The following is a 10291-nucleotide window of genomic DNA, read 5'->3' as shown; positions in this document are numbered from 1 at the left end:
AAATTAAAAAAAAAAAAACCCAGCAAGGAAAAGTGGGTGTTGGCAGAGACAGTGGGAAGGGTCAAAAATCATTTAGGCTCCTCCTTAGAGATGTCACGGGGCTGGAAGGGACACCTACACCTCTATGATGACCTTCACTCTCGTGTGATTGTGAAGAGGGTGTGAGTGTGTGCGTGCGCTGGGGAGGGGGCGGCAGGAATTAACTGCCAGTTTGCAGAACCAAGGGCTTCCATTGCAGGGAGTGTGTTTTCTGCATGCTACGTCAGGACGGGTGATGTGATTTAGGATCCGTGGCCTCTCTGGGTGCAAGAGGCTTACTAGTCCCTCCTCCCAGTGCCCTCCAGAACCAGCATCCCCTCGGAACTAGGTAGAAATGCAGGACCCCACCTGCTAAATCAGAATCTCTGGGGGGTGGGGCCCAGCCGGGTGGGTTTTAACAAGTTCTCCAGGTCATTTTTTTGTGCATAAGAAAGTGAGAGACGGGTCTAGGACACAGAACTGTTGGGTCAGGGACATTTGGATGATTCAGGGGCATTTGCATTCAGGTGTGAGTTGGCAAATCTGAGATTTGCCCAGTTAATAACCAGCAATGACGAATTCACAGGCTCTGAGGCCCTGCCTCCGGGGCTGGAACTGGTCTTTATTTTTAGAGGAAACTGAGTGGATCCCCTGGGCCTGGGGCCCTCAGTCATTGGGTGTTCTTCCTCTTAGGAGCATCCCTGAGGGGCTGTGGTTCCTCTTTAAAGTGTGGGGCAACGGGGAGGGGGAGGTGCTGTGCCCTTGCAGTCCTGTGATGCCATGTTGCATGTGGTCTCTTGAGCTGTAAATAAAGAGGTGATGGTTAATAAGCTGACTTGCTGTCTCTCTCTGCCCCTCCAGGAGCTGGTCTGCCTGTGCAGGCAGCGAGCACCATCAGGGCATTTGGAGGGGACTCTAAGCCTAGTGTTTCCCCTGTTACATCTCATTCATTCACTCACCCTTGTGAGCATTTTCTCTGAGCTAAGCAGTACATGGCAGACAGGGTCCCGGCCCTCACCCAGACCTCATCGTGGTCTTTTAACCAGACCTCTTGGATGGGAGTTTCATCTTTTTATCTCCCTCCCTATGTTAGGGTTAAGGCAGCTACAGTCCCAAAGAGATTACGAGGCTGGTCACAGCAGGCCGGCCTCCAGCAGTTTCATTCCAGGCCTGGGTGGCCAAGTGCGGAGAAAAACAGACGCCAACTTGGGCAGGATGGGGAAGAACAAAGCATCGTTGCCTGAAGCTGGGCATGGGCAGGCTCAGATGCCATCTTGTGAAAGGACACGAACTGGCGAGAGGGTGGCCTGGCTTGGCACTGGGAGGGACATCTCGTCTCAGTGGCGGCTCCAGCCAGCAGCACCCAGTTCTGCTGACCAGGCCCTACCAGGCCTGGCTGATCATAGCAAGACTCCGTATGGCTCTCAGTGGCTCTATGCACTAAAGCCAAGCCAGGGTCCAGGCTTTCCTGGGGGCCAGGGTCACCACAGATGCAGGGTGCCCTTACGGGCCCGGTGTCTGTGCAGAGAGCTCCCTGCCCAGATACCACTGAGAGACTGGCTCCTGCAGCCTGAATGGGGGGAAAACCCTAATCCAGGGGCTCCTGGCATCAGGATTGTATCAGGAGCAAACCCAGGTGTCTTAGACCCACCTGGGCCTCTCTCTAGGGGTGGGCTTGGAAATCTGTATGTTTGATGAGCCCCCCACCCCAGGTTTGAAAACTGCCATACCAAATCTTTCTGAGAACTCACCTCCTCCCTGCTCGGGCCCCAGGTAGCTGATGAACCCTCCACTGAGGATGGTTCTCAAGAACCGAGCCCAGATGTTTCCTTCCATATAGCCTTTGTGAGTCATGCCGTCTCTGTCCCAACTGCTCAGCTCTGCATTGTAGTGTAAAAGCAGCCATAGACAACACGGAAATGGAGGACTGCAAACGATGAACAAGGCTATGTTCCAATAAAACTTTATTTATATAAGAGGGCAGTGGGCTGGATCTGTCCACGGGTTGTAGTTTGCCAGTCTCTAGCCTATACTGCTGACCCCTTGGTCAATGGTTACAGAAAGGCATGCTGGGCTTCTAAAAACTCCTTCTGGCGGGGGACCGGTTAGCTCAGTTGGTTAGAGCATCGTGCTGATAACACCAAGGTTGCTGGTTCAATCCCCACATGAGCCACTGTGAGCTGCGCCCTCCTTAAAAGAGTCAACTATGCCATTGTAGCATGAAAGCAATGTGTAACCAATGACCATGGCTGTTCCCCCAATAAAATAAAAATAAATAATAATAAATAAATAAATAAAAACCCCTTCTGTCCTGAGATGTCATCTCAAACCATTTCTACAAACAAGGCTCAGAGCAGTGTTGAAGTGAGGGGTCAAGAGCGGTCAAACTCAAGGCCACAGAGATTTCGGCTTTCTGCTGGCAGCCTGGGTGCTGCCCTCAGGGGACCAGGTGGCTAAATTGGGGGCGTATCAGCCAGGGTTCTCCAGATAAACAGAACCAATAGGATATTTATTTTTATATATCTTTAAATGTCCATGTGTTTCTATATCTCTTCTTTATATGTGTATTTATATAGACTTATTTTAAGGAATTGACTCACGCTATTGTAGGGGCCAGAAAGTCTGAAATCTGTAGGACAGGCCAGCAGGTCAGAAACTTGGACAGCAGTTGATGTTGCAATATTGAGGCTGCATGTCTTCAAAATGTCAGCTTTTGCTCTGATGGTCTTCAACTGATTGGATGAGGCCCACCCACATGGTGGAGGGTAATCTCCTCTCCTTGAAGTCGACTGCTTGTAGATGTTGACAAATCTACAAAAATGCCTTCATAACAACATCTAGATTAGTGTGTCATTAAATCTTCAGGTACCACAGCCTGGCCACGTTGACACAGAAAATTGACCATCGAGGGGAGCAGGGGAGCATGGCTCCCCGGCTTCAGCTCCAGACCAGAGCACCTGGGCCTGTGGCAGAGTGGTCTTTGGCATGTTGTGAGCTCTGGACTTCCTCACTCCTCTGCCAGCTTGAGCATCAGGTGGCAGCAGTGGCTGCCATCTGTCATGTACGTGGGCATGCGTGCCCTGGGTGTGCCCAAATGAGTGTCTGCTCAATGTCGGAACATGAAATCTCAGTTGGAGTGGGGTGTCCGTGTGAATGGACACATGACTGGGTAGGCAAGTGGCTAAACAGGTGCCCCTGTCCCTTCTTTGTAGCCCCTTCCACGATGCCCAGGTGTATCCTGAACCCCACATGTGTGTGCTGGGGGACCACGGCAGGAAACCTGGGTTCCATCCACCCTGGTGATTGGTCAGTGCAGTGGGGCAGGTTGGTCAGCTCTGCACATTGTGGTCCTGACCTGTCTCTCCATGTCCTCAGCCTTGGCCTTATGTCAGTGCCTGGCACAGAGTGGAATTCAGTAGTCCCCCCTTATCTACGGTTTTGCTTTCCATAGTTTCAGTGAACTGCAGTCAACCATGGCCTAAAAATACTAAATGGGAAATTCCAGAAATAAGCAATTCGTTCGTTTTAAATTGCAAGCCCTGACCAGTGTGATGAAATCTTGAGCCGTCCCTTTCTGTCCCACCCAGGATGTGAATCACCCCTTTGTTCAGCATCTCCATGCTGTTCATGACACCTCCCCCGTTAGTTACTTAGTAGCTGCCTGGGTTATCAGATCGATTGTTGCCGTGTCCAGTGTTGTGTTCAAGTCGCCCTTATTTTACGTAATAATGTCTCATTCACCTCATTTCATCTCATCATGTAGGCTATTTACTATCTCACATCATCACAGGAAGAAGGGGGAGGCCAGTACAGTAAGATATTTTGAGAGAGAAACAGAGAGAGACCATATTCACATAACTTGTATTACAGTATATTGTTGTAATTATTCTATTTTATTAGTTATTATTAATCTTTTGTGCTTAATGTCAAAATTAAACTTTATCATAGGTATGTATGTATAGGAAAAAACAGTATATACAGGGTTTGGAACTATCCGTGGTTTCGGGCATCCACTGGGGGATCTTGGAAGTTATAAGTGGGGGAAGGGTGGATGGATAAGGGGGGCCTATTGTACATGTTTAGAGAGGAAATGCATTCATTTGAACACAACCCTGGCCTCTGTTTATTGAGCTGTGTCCACAGCATGAGGCACCCCTCCTCTTGTTTAGCTGGAAATTGTTGGACCCAACATTTTGCAGATGAGGAAAACTAAAGCACCAAGAAATAAAGGCCACTTGTCACAGTAGTGCAGTAGTGACAGTGTCAGGGGCCCCACCCAGGTCTCTCTGACTCCAAAACCTGATTACGTCACTGACCCCATGTTGCCTTGAGTTTACTGAGCACCTACCAGGAGTCAGTCACCTATCCTCACACCCCCACGCACCCACCCACTCCCCTGCTCACAGAAGCTGTGCAGCTCATCCAGCCATCACCAAGGCTGCTGGCAGGGCTGGCAGGGGACAGGAGCGCTGCCGGGCAGGCCCCAGCCCTGGGCTGCCAGCCCAAAGGTCATGCACTCACCTTCAGGCTGCCTCCTGGAGGGCCTCTCAGGGAGGAAGGGGACCAGGTTTCCTTCCAGGGACTTCCCAACTGGTGGAACCTGTGGAGGCACCCTGCCCGACCCTACCACCTGCTTCCTCATTCTTCTTCTCTTATCTCGCCCTCTGCCTGAGCACAGGCTCCCCCGACCCCAAGGGAGGTGAGACCTCATGGAGCCTGTGCAGAGCGAGGCAGGAAGCCATTTGCAGTGAGCCAGCCCAGCAGCAGAGGGTGAAAGCAAACACCAGGATAAGCCACATGACAGATAGGCATCTTGGAGGCTGTGGGTCTTGTTTGTGTGTCTAAGCAATCTCTAAGGAGTGGCCAGAGCCCTCAGATGCCTCCCTTGGAATTCCAACCCCATCCCCATGGAGAGAAGGGAGGCTAAACAGAGGGAAGGAGGTGGCAGCTTGAACTTGGACAGACCTGGGACAGAAGGACAGAACCAGGACAGGCAGTGGGAGGCGGGAGGCGGTCCAGCGCACATTTAATGAGGACCTGCATGTGTGCGCATACATGTGTGTGCACACATAAAACACATGATGACATAAAGAGGGTTGCTACAGTTGGATAAGGGGAATGAAGAAATGCCATAAGACAGAGAGCTGCTGGCGGGGCTGTCTTTGTCTTGGGCAACAGCTTCTTCAATCTGCTCTTTCTGGCTGGTGTCTAACACAACCACTGTTTCCTAGAATCCAACAGTCTCCTTTTCTGCTTTTTCCACACTCACCAAGGGGTTCACAGGGCGTTCTAATAGCTTCTCGGATGCCTGACTTGAGTGCACGGGTCTCTGGAGGGACAGGGTAGTATCACTAAGTGTTTGGTGAGGACTTGCCAGGATGGGGCTCATCCAGCAATAATTTGCATAGGACCCTGATGAGATGGCAAAGCAATAAGAACATCAGGGATTACTGGCTGCATTTTAAGGCTCAGGGAGGAGTAGTCAAGAAGCCTGGCTGGGTAAGCTGCTGTAAGTTTGAACTCGGTGCCATTGGGACAAACAGTTCCAAGTCAGCCCCCACTTCGTTTTGGCTAGTCACAAAAACAAGTGTCTTCTCTGGAGGAAGGGGGCTCCCACACCTCCCAGCGATGTCCAGGTGCCTCCAGAAAACCCAGGAATTGGGAAGTAGCAGACCCGTCCACCTGACTCCCTCCAGGTATGTGCTCTTTTCCCCCACCCCCATCCGCTTCACACCCTCTTCCTGCTTTGCGTGAATGATGATATGGACACAGCGATTTTCCCAACGAGTCATAATGGCCCTTGATACTTTTAGGATCTTGGCATCAACCAGAGCCTGGGATGAAGGACAGGGGATGAAGGCTGGGAGCCCCGGAGAGCCACCCCAACTCCAATCCGCAGGGTTCTAGTCTGTTCCTTCACTTCTGCCCAGTTCCTGCTGTCTCTGCTCCCAGCAGCTGGCCTCAGAGGGAGAGGATCACGTCCACAGATACAAAGAACAGCATTGACCAACAAAACGCTAGGTCTTCCCCGACCCTGCCAGAACTTAGGCCAAGAAACACAGCCTGCGTGTTTGTGACAAGCTGGGCAGAAATGCTGGAGAACAGGAAGCCAGATCAAATCTCAGCGACATTCCCGGTGCCACCAAGGGCCACACCCTGCCCTCCAGACCCTTCTCTGATGCGCTTCCTGTGGCTGGCTCTGCTTTCTCACAGGCACAGGTGCCTTTCAGACCGTGTTTTGGTTATTTTCTCTGTCGGTTCCAGTTTGATTTACTCACTTGGAAAAGGAAGGGGCCGGGCCACATCAGAATTGTTGGGTGTACAGAACTTTGAGGACCAAAGGACAGTGGGAAGTCATTTCAAAGCCTTTCGTATCTGATGCCTCCTCTGCACCTCACACGGCCCCGGGGTTGACTATTACTGTCCCCATTTTCTAGATGCAGAAAAAGACTCAGAGAGTAAGTGACTAGCCCAAGGTCACACGGAGGTCAAGGGGCAGCACTGGGGGTTGAAGTTGCTCAAGTGCTGAGGCCCAACTTCCAAGCTTTGCTCATAGGAAAGGGCAAGGGTGGAGTCTTCTCTCCATCAAAGGGGCGTTTTCCTGCTGCTTCAATCCTGGCATTTATCCTGGATGTTGAGAGACGCTGAAAGGTGCTATGTTTTTTTCAGAGCAGCAGGGCAGCTATTTGCTTTCTGAGCATTTACAAAGTGCCAGGAGCTGTGCCAGGCATGCTATGTAAATCATCCCACGTGATCCCCACAGTCATGCTGAAGCTGAATAACTTGCCCAAGATCACTGCATGGAAGAGGCAAGGCAGGAATCCAAAAAGTACTTTTACCTAAAGGACACAGGCAAGCATAGGAAAGAAATGGCTGCGGTTTCTTCATCAGCCATTTGCATAACCAGTGGCACTGACCAAGTGCCTTTCTCAGCAGAGCCTGGACTAGTAGTGGCACCCTGAGGACAAGCAGGGAGTTGGGTGGCAGGTCTTCCAGGTGATGTGAGGAAGTGGTGCACACAAATTTGTTCAGCTGATGTATGTCGGTTCATTCCCTGAGCACCTACTATGCACCAGGCCAGTGCTGATGTTGCAAGACGCTCCTAGGATTTGCAGTCTAGTTGGGGGTGGGGCAGACAATAAACAAGTAAATTGGTAGGGCAATACTTTCAGATATTGGTAAGTGCTATGAAGAAATTAAAATAGGACAGTACAACTAACTTGAAAACAGTTTGGCAATTTCTTAAAAAGCCAAATACAGGGTATGACAAGTAAGTTTGCGAACTCATCCTAGAAAAAGTGCTACATAACTCATTGCTGAATAGCACTACGGTCACCTTCGAAGCACTACCCTTGAGAAGCTATGCACCGACACCAGTGCCTAGTCCACCCTTCAAAGCAATTTTGGAACTCTTTTTCTGGAATGGCCATCAGAGCTGTTGTCAAATTACCCTTGATGTCCTGAATGTCATCAAAATGTCTTCCTTTCAATATTTCCTTTATCTTCAAGTAAAGAAAGATGTCATTGGGGGCCAGATCAGGTGAGTAGGGAGGGTGTTTCAATACAGTGATTTGTTTACGGGCTAAAAACTCCCTCACAGGCAGTGCCGTGTGAGCTGGTGCATTGTCATGATGCAAGAGCCATGAATTATTCGCGAGAAGTTCAGGTCGTCTAACTTTTTCACGCAGCCTTTTCAGCACTTCCAAATAATAAACTTGGTTAACTGTCCGGATGGTACAAATTCATAACAAATAATCCCTCTGATATTAAAAAAGGTTAGCAACATTGTTGCAACAAGTTCACTAACTTAATTGTAACATTGCATATACACCCACCATATATGATCCAGCCATTCCACTCCTGGATATTTACCAAGTAGGTATTCAATAACTATTCCATGAATGAATGAATGAATGATCAAACAAATCTATTCTGCATGTCAGTTTGTTGAAGGTACAAAGATGAAACTTGGCTGAGACCGACAAGATTGGTGAGGGCCATGAAAAATTTAAACTTGACTTACAAAAGTATGACCCCAAAGCCTTGTGGAATATGCTTTGTGGGGGTCCCTTTGTGGGGGTTCCATAGTTGCCACTGGGTCATGGCAGGAACTCTGGCTCCTTTGAGAATAATTTCATTTTCCTTTGTTTCTGTGGGTTCCCTCCTCACCCCAGCCAGCTGGGTCTGTCCCCACTTCCCCATTCCTCTGGTCAGCTGGTCCGGATGAATCCAGTGGGTGAGCTGCAGGACCATTCCACAGACCCAGCCTGTGCTTCATCTGGCTCCAATCTGGCTCCCCCTCCTTGCCTCCATCCCTTGCATCTCAGCCTGGGCAGTATTTCCCTGTGAGGTGGACAGTGGAGCTGAGCGGCTGAATGGCAAGGGCCCCAGACCTCCTTGGTCCCCAGCCCAGTTTTGTACTAAGTAGTGATGTGCCTTTGGGCAAACCTCTTAACTCCACTTAAGCTCAATCACCTTACTCTGGATAAGAACAGTACTTACAGCATGGGGCTGCTGTAAGCATTTACTATGAGCACTTTTCACACTGTCTGCCACAAAGTAAGTACTTAATAAATGTCAGCTCTATCCCGGGAGTTGTTTGTTTTGCATTTTCTCTTTACAAGGGAATCAAGGTCTTATTACACACGAAGAGGCTTGGATTAAACACTTCTAAGATCTGGCTGGGGTGGATGGCGACTATTTCTCGGAAAGAAATTGATAAATAGTAATCTAATAACCATGTTATCCTACCCACCACTTATTGAGGAATTACTTTTCTAGGTACTCTACTGATAACAATAATGAACGGTTAATTAATAGTTAATCATAAAAATATAGCCAATCCTGACTCAGTACTTCCTGTCTGCCAGGCACTGTTCTAAATGTTTTTCATGTATTAACAAATCCTAACGACCCTTTGGGGAAGATACTGTTATTATCCTCATTTTACACATGAGGAAACTGAAGCACAGAGAGGCGAAGTGACTTACCCAAGTTCAACCAGGAAGTGGACAAAGGACTCACACGCTGTTGCTCTGTTCTAGGGCTGCTCCCCTGTGCTCTAAATCCCCCCAGTATCAAGCTAGATGAGCTGTACCCATTGGACTGGTCTCTAAAGATCACGAGCTCTCAGTTACAATGGCAGATGCTGTGTTGCTCTGCCCCTGGGCTGGAGGGCTGTGTCCCCAAGTGGGGCATTAAGTTAGGTCAGTGGGCCCTGAAGCCCTGCACAAGTACCCATGCCCAGCCAGAAAAATCTTTCCTTTGTGTCTGGGGAGAGTATGTGGGGGGGTTTTTTTGTTTGTTTAAAGATTTTATTGGGGAATCGGGGGAAGGGGAACAGACAAGTTTCTGTTGTTTTGTTCTTCATTCTAGTTGTGGAGGATGTTGCTTCACGGGCCCAAGTTGGCACCATCATTGCGCTCTTCCCAGGCGAGGCAGATCAGTCGCCGGCTTCTGGACGGCCGCTCACTGCGGCTGCTGGCCACTCACGCTGGCTGCTGGCTACACACGGTAGCCCATGGCAACCCACTGCAGCAGGGGACTACAGCCCACGCCTTCGCCGGCGACCCACAGCAGCCCAGCTCCAGGTTGAGCTGTTGTTCAGCATCTTAGCTGTAGAGGGCAGTGTCACTGGCCCTCATATGTGGGATCCGAACTGGGGCCCTCTGGCATCCCAAGCCAGTTCTTAACCAACGCGCCACTCAGCCGGCGGAGAGTATGTGTTTTGATATGATCTCAGGACCCACCCAGGCAGTTTCACAGATTCCCACATGTTCTCTCCCCTCCTGGAAATAAGAACAAGTTGTCAGACGGACCCCAGGGGACCCTCACTCCCGGTGGCTCTAAATGAAAGCTTGTGTTCTCTAAACAAAGTTTTCTCTGGTCATGGGTGAAGGATGGGGTGGAGAGGAGGATGGAGGTAGTGGGAATTTACCGGTATATTCCTGTTTGGGGGTGGTCAACAGCCTTTGAGATGGCAGGTGAGACAGCCCTTTCTTCCCTCAATTTCTTGCATTCATGGTTAAGAGGCAAACAGGTGTCTTTTTTTTTTAAATACCTGATAAGTTTTATTTTGAAATATTGCACCTACTTATTTTATTAGGCTGCACATGTGTATTCTACACACGTAATCTTTTTTTTTTTTAAGATTTTATTGGGGAATTGGGGGAGAGAACAGTGCTGGGGTATTGGGGAGGGAAACAGACAAATTGCTGTCCCCCTGCTTCTCAGTCCAGCCGTGGAGGACGTCGCCCCACTGGCCCATGTTGGT

The sequence above is a fragment of the Hipposideros armiger genome, unplaced genomic scaffold, assembly GCF_001890085.2.
Source record: "Hipposideros armiger isolate ML-2016 unplaced genomic scaffold, ASM189008v1 scaffold_46, whole genome shotgun sequence".
Taxonomy (NCBI): domain Eukaryota; kingdom Metazoa; phylum Chordata; class Mammalia; order Chiroptera; family Hipposideridae; genus Hipposideros; species Hipposideros armiger.
The sequence above is the reverse complement of the archived record's forward strand: the minus strand, read 5'-3'. Positions refer to the sequence as shown.